Raw genomic sequence first — 9,410 nt, forward strand, 5'->3', positions numbered from 1 at the left:
CGATGGCAACTCTGTCATTGGTTCGAGGGGCTGCTTCCTCTGCAGTTTTATTGGCTCGCCGTTTAACAGAGAAGCTACTAACACGCGCCAGAGAGAACGCATCATCGTTCCTTAAAAGCATGCTGTGAATTTTATGGTGTGGCCATGATGTCACCGTTTTACATGTAGCCCACAAAATAAACAACGGCTAGTAACACCTGGCGCACTGTCTACACAGGGTTCAGTTTTTTGCAGTTGCAAATATAACTTATTCTGTCGCCACTCGGCATAATTATTCATTGCTCCTGTGGTATTTTTGATGTGTATAAGGCATATAAGCAATTTTAATAACCGACCCCATTCAGATAGTCTGTAGACCCAAAGCCAAGTGTTGTCTATTTACACAAAGCCTGATACAGTCTTTTCCTTTGTGCATTAGAGTTCCATTGTTGTCCAAAACCACTGTTGCACCGGGTGAGATGTTCCTTCAATATGATCAAAATGCGTAGATCCCAAATACACTCTCCTATTGCCTTAAATATTCAATTGCAGAAAAAATCCCATGCATCAAAATATTTCCCGGAAAATGTCCTGTTTACCACTGTTTGTGTGAGATTTGCTAAAAACAACAGTACCCAGGTGTTTTAGGGAATTATTTTTGCCTTTAAAAAAAAAAAAAAAAAAATAGGGACTAACAGGCTAAGGGCTGACAGCAACAGACAGGCTGTGGGGAAGTTATAAAATAATGAGAAGTGGACTCACACTGTTGGTTTTTGTACTTTTCATGGGGTTTCTGGAGACAAAAGTATAGAGTAACACCAAGCTTATCCTTTAACCCCTACAAAGCATCTGTTCACTACATCAAAGCTTTCTGGTTTGAAATTTTTGAATGTTTAAAGCAGCAAACTTTCCAAGCTATTTTTATACACTCTCACATTTAATATCCTCTTCCGACAATGACCCCTCAACAGCCAAAAGCAGACTCGTTTTGACCATTTGCTTTTATAGTGAAAAGCCGTTACGCTGTTATCACATCATGTAAACTCAGAGGCAGGCCTTCCCTCGAATGTGAAATAGCATTCCATGGAGAGCTGAAGATCACTTGCTCAACAAACACACCTCCTTAAAATCAGAGTTAAACTGACAACGTAACGAACCAAAATAATTTTAGGAAGACGTTCAGTGTGGGGCAGTGTTATCAGATATGAAACAGAGCTTAGGGTAACTTGCACACAATAAGCTATTACATTCACCTAATGGAATGTAACACATGTAAAACCCTTTTTTGTCAGCAGTTGCTTTATCTTTCCAGTGCGAGAGATTCACTCCAGCCTCAGACTGTGATTCAGTGATAGCTTTTTTAAAATTTAAAACGCAACAATTTCCCTTTGTCTCGACTCCATAATGCCAACAGGATATACACATCTGAAGCTGCAAAGGGAGTGTGACAGGTACAGCATGTTCTCTGAAGAAAATGTTTTGTTTCTTACCTCAGCACGCTGTGGTCTAAATATGCCTGTGCCCTGCCCCTACAAGTTTCCATTACTTTAAACTGGGGATGATTTTCAATTGAATAATTTACATCGAGTATTGCTGCAGGATAGCACCAGCTTAATTAATATGTATGAGCAATAATAATTATTCTCTTAACCTACAAAATCACAGAACAGAGAGGCAAATCTGTAACATAATGCAAATCTACAAAATCTATTAAAAATCTACAGGGGACTGACATTAGGGGACTATTTCTAAAATGTTCATTTCAACTTTCAGACTAAAACAAATTTTGTTTGCAAAATCCTGGCTGCAATACACTGATGAAAGTTTGTTGCTATTAACAAGACTTTCCAAACATAGATTATATGTAGCATGTTGCCCTTTTAAATGAATAGTTTGGCATTATGGGAAATATGCTTATTCACTTTAATGCCCAGAGTTAACTGAAAAGATCAATACCACCTTCATATAAGGCTGTTAAATATGAGGCTAAGGAGAGCAGCTGGTTAGCTTATTTTTGCATTAAAGCTGGAAACGGGGGTAAACAACTAGCCTGTCTGGGAGCAGTGACTTCAATACTCAAGGAAGTCACTGCTCCCAGCCAAGAAATAACCCTCCATAAAACCACAAATTGTCTTTTATATGCTTTGGTTTTTTTTACGGACTAGACAAACCAGATATAACATGTTAATCGGTGAGCTTCTGCTGTTTCCAGTCTTTGGCTGTAGCTTTGTATTTAACAGACAGACATGAGAGGGGTATAGATCTTCTCATCTGACTCTTGGCAGGAAGGCGGGCAAGCCTTGTTCCCAAAATATCAAACACCACCATGACGATTTCCTAAAAATCCATGCACCGTGGAGGCTAGATCTGTAGTAGATTTGTAGCTTTTCTGCTCTAACAGACCACTCTGTTGTGAAAACATAGTATCACCCACTTCTTTGTGTTAGCAACAGACACCGTAAATGAATGGGAGGGACCTGTGCCAGAGATTTGTCAGGGATGCTGTAAGTAAAGGGTGACAGAGGCCATAGGTGTCACTTTAGATTGAATAACAATACACAACCCAGAAAAGTAAGAATACATCAATCTGATTTTAGTGTCTTTACTGTCTGTGTACTTTGCCGTGAGTCTGTGTGTGTGTGTGTGTGTGTGTGTGTGTGTGTGTGTGTGTGTGTGTGTGTGTGTGTGTGTGTGTGTGTGTGTGTGTGTGTGTGTGTGTGTGTGTGTGTGTGTGTGTGTGTGAAAGCTTGACACAAACCCAGCTACAACATATTTCTAGGTCCATTTGGCCCACCGCTCAAAATGCAGACCTCTGTCTCTACCACAAAAAGACACCACACATCAAACAAAAGCAGTGATCAAAGGCTGAATCTGCTCTTCCTTTCAGAGCCCGCGCACTGACGCACTGAGACAAGGACAAGTATCACATTAATTAATAATCATCGCATCATAAATTAAACCTGTTAGTTTCCTTTGCAAACATAATGAAACACAAGACAGGGTTGAAAAGGGGGGAGGCAGTGGGCAATATGCTCAAATTAAACGGGGCAAAGGTCCCTTTGTTTTAATGTTCCACTGCTGGCACACAACCCAAGGCAGACAGCTTACTTTTAAAGTGTAGAGAATACTGCTTTCTTACAGAAAAGTCCTCCTATCTTCTTTTACAACCATCACGCATGAGCTCAAAAGGACAACTCCCCTTCAAAACACCTTAGTTATAACCACAATTTTCTTACAGATTACAGTCATCATTTCTGTAATCTGTGATCTGTTACAATTCAGCATTAGTGAGGGGGATGTCATCCCTCTGAATTCAAAGTGAAAACATCATCCATTTTTGATTCAGCTCCATTTTAAAAGAAATCATATCTATTTTCTTCCTGCTGCAGTCAAACAGTCCCACAAAGGATTTGTGTGTGTGTGTGCAGTAATAACCAATCTCTCAATAAATTCATATTAAAGTGTGATGGGCAGATCCAGACGCTGCTGCACTGTGGTTTTTCTGTTTTTCCTTGAGCCTCTTCTGCAACAACAAACCATGTAATCATCCACATTTTCGAGAGCACTCTCCTCATGAGTGAAATTCTCTGTTTGCAGGTTCAAAGTGAAAGTAAGCCACCATTTTCTGCTTTGCAAAGACTTGAAACAAAAGCATCAGCTACATCCTTGTAATAATAATAATAATTTTTAACAAACCCAACCAGTATCTCCCTCTGGATCACGATAATCAGTTTCAAACTTAAATATCAGATCATGCTTTTGATTATCTGCATATTTAGTCATACTTGAGTTCATTTTAAAAAAAAAATCTGGACCATGATGCTGTTTTCTACCTTGTACTCCACAGCCTTGTGACTCATGATAAGCCTCTACTTCATCAAGTTGCCAGTCTCTTACACTGTGACCTTGTAGCCTATTTTAGATCATGATAAGCACTCTCTGGATCGTTGTTTTCCACATTAACATTTCATCAATCACTTTGGAAACAAGCTCATCCGGGCTGTCTGATTGTTGTAGCCCTGGCTTCCCCGGCCAGGAGACTGGGCAGCTCTCCAACCTGGCACACCCCAGCAGCTCAATCACCCCACTCATGTGACTGACCTGCCTTTATTTAGTTTGTCTCTTTCTGAGTTTCTTTAGCCAAAACCCTGTTGTATTTTAGCTTATATATCTTATCTTGTGTTGTGTTTCACTCATTTAAAATCCCTTTTACGTGTGTCTTTTTATATTGCCTAGTGTTTCTTTTATATCCTGTCTTGATGCTTGTTATGTTTTATGTACAGCACTTTGAATTGCCTTGTTGAAGGTTCTACAGAAATAAACTTGCCCTGCCTTAGTTTCTTCCATAGTTTATGCAGATCTATGCCTAAGATATCATTATCAACAAAATTACATCCATCACTTTGCAAAATGCAAACAAAAGTGAATAATAGGAAAAAATATTTTTACCAGGAGGATTACACAATTGGTTAGCTTTCATCACTTAGCTTTATCCAACCGCGTGCATTTCTCCTGTGATGACAGAGTCTTAAAAGGCTGTCTCTAGATATGGAAGTGATGTCATGGTGGCCATCTTTGCTTAAAGAAGCCCGAAATAAAGGCAAGCAAAACAATACAAGAGGTTAATCCAAAGTAACATAACTTTCAGCTTCGCTGTGGCAGGACGCAGCCACTCTGAGCTCCAACACTCCATTAAGGATACACCACTATACATGATTCTTTTATCAGCACCAATGAAATGGCTGCAATTTATCAGAGGGCCTTAATCTCTGTTGTTGTGCCCGTTGTGTTATAAAAGCTACTCAGGTACCTTCTGCTGCTGTTGCTGCTGATCAACATCTAAATATAATTTATCTGTGTGTGCCAAGAAGGTTTGGATGAAAGCCCTTTTAATTCCAGGCAAGCAGATGCAGACTGCATGTTTGATGCTGATGCCAAGTTATCAGGGTAAAATGGCAGAAGCCTCTCGTAAACAACACTATCAGAGATATATGTGATGCAGCGGAGAGAAAGATCATGACAAATGGCTTGTTTTGGAAAGTTGGATGATGATACTGTTTGTGATATCAGAGGAGAGGAGGAGGCAGTCAAAACCCTGGAGGTGGGTGGGACAGGGGGACATTGTGCACCCCCCCCCAAAAAAAAAATCAGCCACTGGTTGTATAACAATAGCTTATCAGGCATACATAACATTACATCAATGGTGCATTGTGAAGTCATGTGATGATTACCCTCTGCATAACCTTGAGAAGCTCGACATAAAGACAAGGAGACAGACTGACTGCAAGAGACGGATACATACATACATTAACAGAGAAGAAGCCAACAGTTTATTCGGTAGTAGTTTTAGATGCATACAATACATGCAGTAACCAATAATGAAAAGGTATAAGAAATAGTGTAAAAATGTGGTGCTTACACTGTGCATAATACCACCTTGTATGGACTTTTGTTATTAATTTGAAATCTTATTTTCACTCTTTTTGGTTTTGTTGTTAACACATAAGTTTCTTTTATCAGTGTTCCTTCACTTATCTCACTTGTCTTTTGCAGTAAATGTAAGTGATCTTTTTTGCATTTCAGACTAAATATAGAAATACAGATATAAAACCCCCCAAAAAAACCAAAAAAAACCAGAGGAAGCAACAACCTCTACGCAACTCTCTTTCCCTTTCCACCAATTAGCATCCAGTGTCGTGTTTCCAGGATACCGGAAACCATGACAACAGTAGGTTACTCTTCCCATCTGAGATCTTGAGCTCCATCTGCTGTTGACAAGGAGGAAGTCCGGGCTGCTTTTTCACAGTCACTCTGAGGACAGTCTTTGGAAAATGAGAGCAAGAAGCCTTGTCAGGGGAAAAATCTTTTTTTGTTTACCAATGTAGAGGCAGTTATACTCCAATACAGTCCAACAAACATTAAGTGTGACTGTTTTTGTTAATTGAAACCTCATCCACATTGAGCCTTTTTTGTGTACTAGTGTGTTCTGTTTACTTGAGTATTGCTCTTTGCACTATTTATATAGCCTATAAATTCTGCGCCACACATATATTATAGAACTCAAATTTTAATGTCTCTATAAACATTTCAGCTATCTTGACAAACTAATCTTGACTCAAGGTCCTATTATTTGTTTTTTTCTGGAGCTTTCAACAGCATCTCATGGTCTCTCATGAAGCTTGCTGAGTTGGCATGGATGTGGTTCTGCTGTCATCATGTTTCCGAAGCTTGGAACTTTAAGTGATAACATCTGGTTGTATACTGGGGAAAGATCATAATCCCTGTTTCTGTTAAAGAAGACGAAGACCATGAAAAGCTGTTGAAAGTTCTGGGAAAAGCAGGTGAATTGACCTTGAGTTAAGATTATTTTGTCACACTACCATTTCCAAGATCAAGAATGAACTTGCTCAGGAACATGCTCAGGAGCCGGCCAGTTGAGCATAAATTCATTGTCAGTTAAGAGTAGTCAGATCCAAACTCATGGCCATTGAGTTACAATTTCAGTATATTAATAAAGAAAAGAAGACAGGTAAATTGAGTGAAGTGCTCTTTCTCAGGCCGTATTCACATTAAATGAATTTTGAATCATTTCTGCTTGCGAAGTGCTGGGTTCAAAATACACTGCCTGGTGCATATTTGCATACATCATGTATTTCAGCCACTTTGGTCTTTTGCCCTTTATGTGCTTTTGGAGATTTCAGCACATCGGAAGCTGTAATAAACATTTAAAGTTTTGTAAAGAAGGTGCTTTCAACATTTTTTTTTTTATCATGCGTCATCAAAGTTCTGTCTAGTTCTGTCTTGTCCTGTCCTGCTCTCTCCTACTTTGTTTTGTTCATTTCAGTGCCACCTCATGCCTTGTCTTTTCTCACTGGGATATTTCTCAGATCTCACTCTCAGCAATATTTCACTACTTTGACTTATTCGACAGAAAACAGTTCCCATATGAAATCACTCCACAGTGAGGCCTAAGTGGACAAAATGGGACATTTTGGAAGACATTTTAGCGCCCTCCACTGCCATCATCAAAACACCATCATCCCTCTGGTAGAGTTCAGAGACTCTATGCAAAGGCGGACTGCATCTGTTCTGGAGGCTTTTGGTGGTCTAGCACCTTACTACAGTGTTTTTGTTGATTTCTTCATCAAGTTAGGAATCAGGCAGCACAGGATATCTTCAATAAAATACTCACTAGACAGGCCCAGAAGATCATTTCGGACCCCACACATGGCCTCCACCCAGCGTACCAGCTTCTCCCCTCTGGCAGATGCCTTAGAGTCCCCAAGTGCAGGATGAACAATTTTAAGAACTCCTTGGTTTCCCTGTCCATCAAAGCTTGAACAACAAGCTAGCTCAAGGCACATAAGCTGACTGTCATATTAACGTTATTCATGAGTTATTTTACAATTTTGAATAACTATTGTGCTTTTGTCCATCAAAGTCTGCAAAAATGACAAGCTAGCCAAAGCCACGTAAGCTGTTTCTTTTCATTATTTATTTACCTTAACCTCACGCTGCACTTATTTATTCTGGCTAAAGATACAGTTGCATGAAGGGAATATGCAATGGTTTGTCAGTGGCAATGTGAGTGTGTGGATTTGCTATGTGTGTGTATAGGGATGACAAATGTGAATGTACTATGTATTGTCATTTGCTTTTTCTAAAGCTGTTGCAGTATATGTCTAAGACAAATTGCCATCGGGAGAATAAAGTTTTCATCTTTAATTTCTTAATGTTGTTTGGACTGACCAATTAAAGAGATTGGCAATGAGAAATAAATGCATGTTATATCAGTTTAACTTCTGTCTCTTACCCCTAGGCTGAATAGATCCAGTGGTAGGGCACAGTCATCAGCATTTATTCTACTGTGTCTGTGGTGCATTGGGGGAGGGGGGGTCATTTATTTGATGATTAGGAGTATATATTCTCTCTGTATCCGTTGCTGTGGCCTCCCAGAAACACAATGTTTTAACGAAGAAACACTGGAATGAGGACATACTGTGGTACAGCACCAAGAGATAGGCTACATGATAACATGACCATGAGTCTGCAGCCAAATTAGTGGCTCTATTCAGGCACTTAGTGCTTTGAGCAAAAGTCTAATGTCAGCATGCTAACGTGGGCACAATGACGATTCTAACATGCTGATGTTTAGCAAGTTAGCCAATTAGCATCAGACACAAAGTAGCATCCAGCAGTTGTTGAGCCATTTTACTACAAGCCAAAAGTGTCAACCTCCCTGTGGCGCTAGGGGAGAAGTCCGGTGATCACTGAAAAACGGGTGCCCTTCACGTATCCTAAATTCTGACCTAGATGTTCCAACAGGCCGCAGGCTTGACCAACTGCTCACCCAGTCAGCTGTGTAATTTAATTACCACCATCGCCCATGCAGATGTAACAAGACATCGTTGCTCTAATGAGACAATTAGCTTGTACCATCTTTAAGCTTCACTCCTCATTACAGCTGATAGCCGTTGTACACATTGATAGCTTCAGTCCCGCCCTAACACTTAGACTGGAGTCTTCCAGCCACTGCCAGCAGGTTTCTGTGGAGACTACTGGGTCATTAGAGTGAGACTTATGCGAGAGGTAAAAAGGCCTGAGTGACCTCTCCATCCACAGAGCATGAGGGTGAGAAAGGGAGGGAAACATTCATCATGGCGCATTAAGTTTCAACCGATATGAATGCTGAAAGAAATATTAATATTTCTAGACTGAAGACTGAACCTGATCATTTTAAGGTATTAAAAAAGTAGGCCTATGTTAATGAATTGTATATTCATTTTCAATCAATGCATCATGTTAGGTAGCTGTGACTGGAGAAGTACTTCCACTGTAATAGAAATGGACATGAATAATTGACATTTAATTCTGGAATATCAGCCTAGTTTTAAGCTCTATGCACATTTCAACGTACGGATGCACATAAACAAACACACAGAAATAGAGGAGCCTTAGATGTAATGGGAGAGCTGCGATGTTAAAGATACCTACTAGATGTGGATGACAAATATTTCTGTTTCAAATTTCATAGTCTCAGTTAGATACACAAGACTATGGCAGAGTTTCAAATGACTGTTATATATCATGAAATTATACAGCAGAATTATTTTGTCTCAAACTTTCCGACTATACTAATTTAATTTTGAATTAAGTTTCTCACCATTATACAGTATATTCATAGCGTTTCAGAGTCTCTCTAAAGCAGTCCTTTGGCTAAAAAACGGTAAGTTACACAGTTAATACACTATTATCACCTTCCTCAAAATGCATATATCGTTTCATTTACAGTATGTTGGTATATTATGAGAGGGAGAGATAAAGAGAAACACCACTGTCTCTCAGTATCTTAGGGATTTCTCTGCCCTTTCTAATAAAAGCACCTGAGCTCATCAGTGATACTCTCTTCCTGCCTATTTTAGCTGGATCCA

The sequence above is a fragment of the Xiphias gladius genome, chromosome 17 (genome assembly GCF_016859285.1).
Source record: "Xiphias gladius isolate SHS-SW01 ecotype Sanya breed wild chromosome 17, ASM1685928v1, whole genome shotgun sequence".
NCBI classification, from domain to species: domain Eukaryota; kingdom Metazoa; phylum Chordata; class Actinopteri; order Istiophoriformes; family Xiphiidae; genus Xiphias; species Xiphias gladius.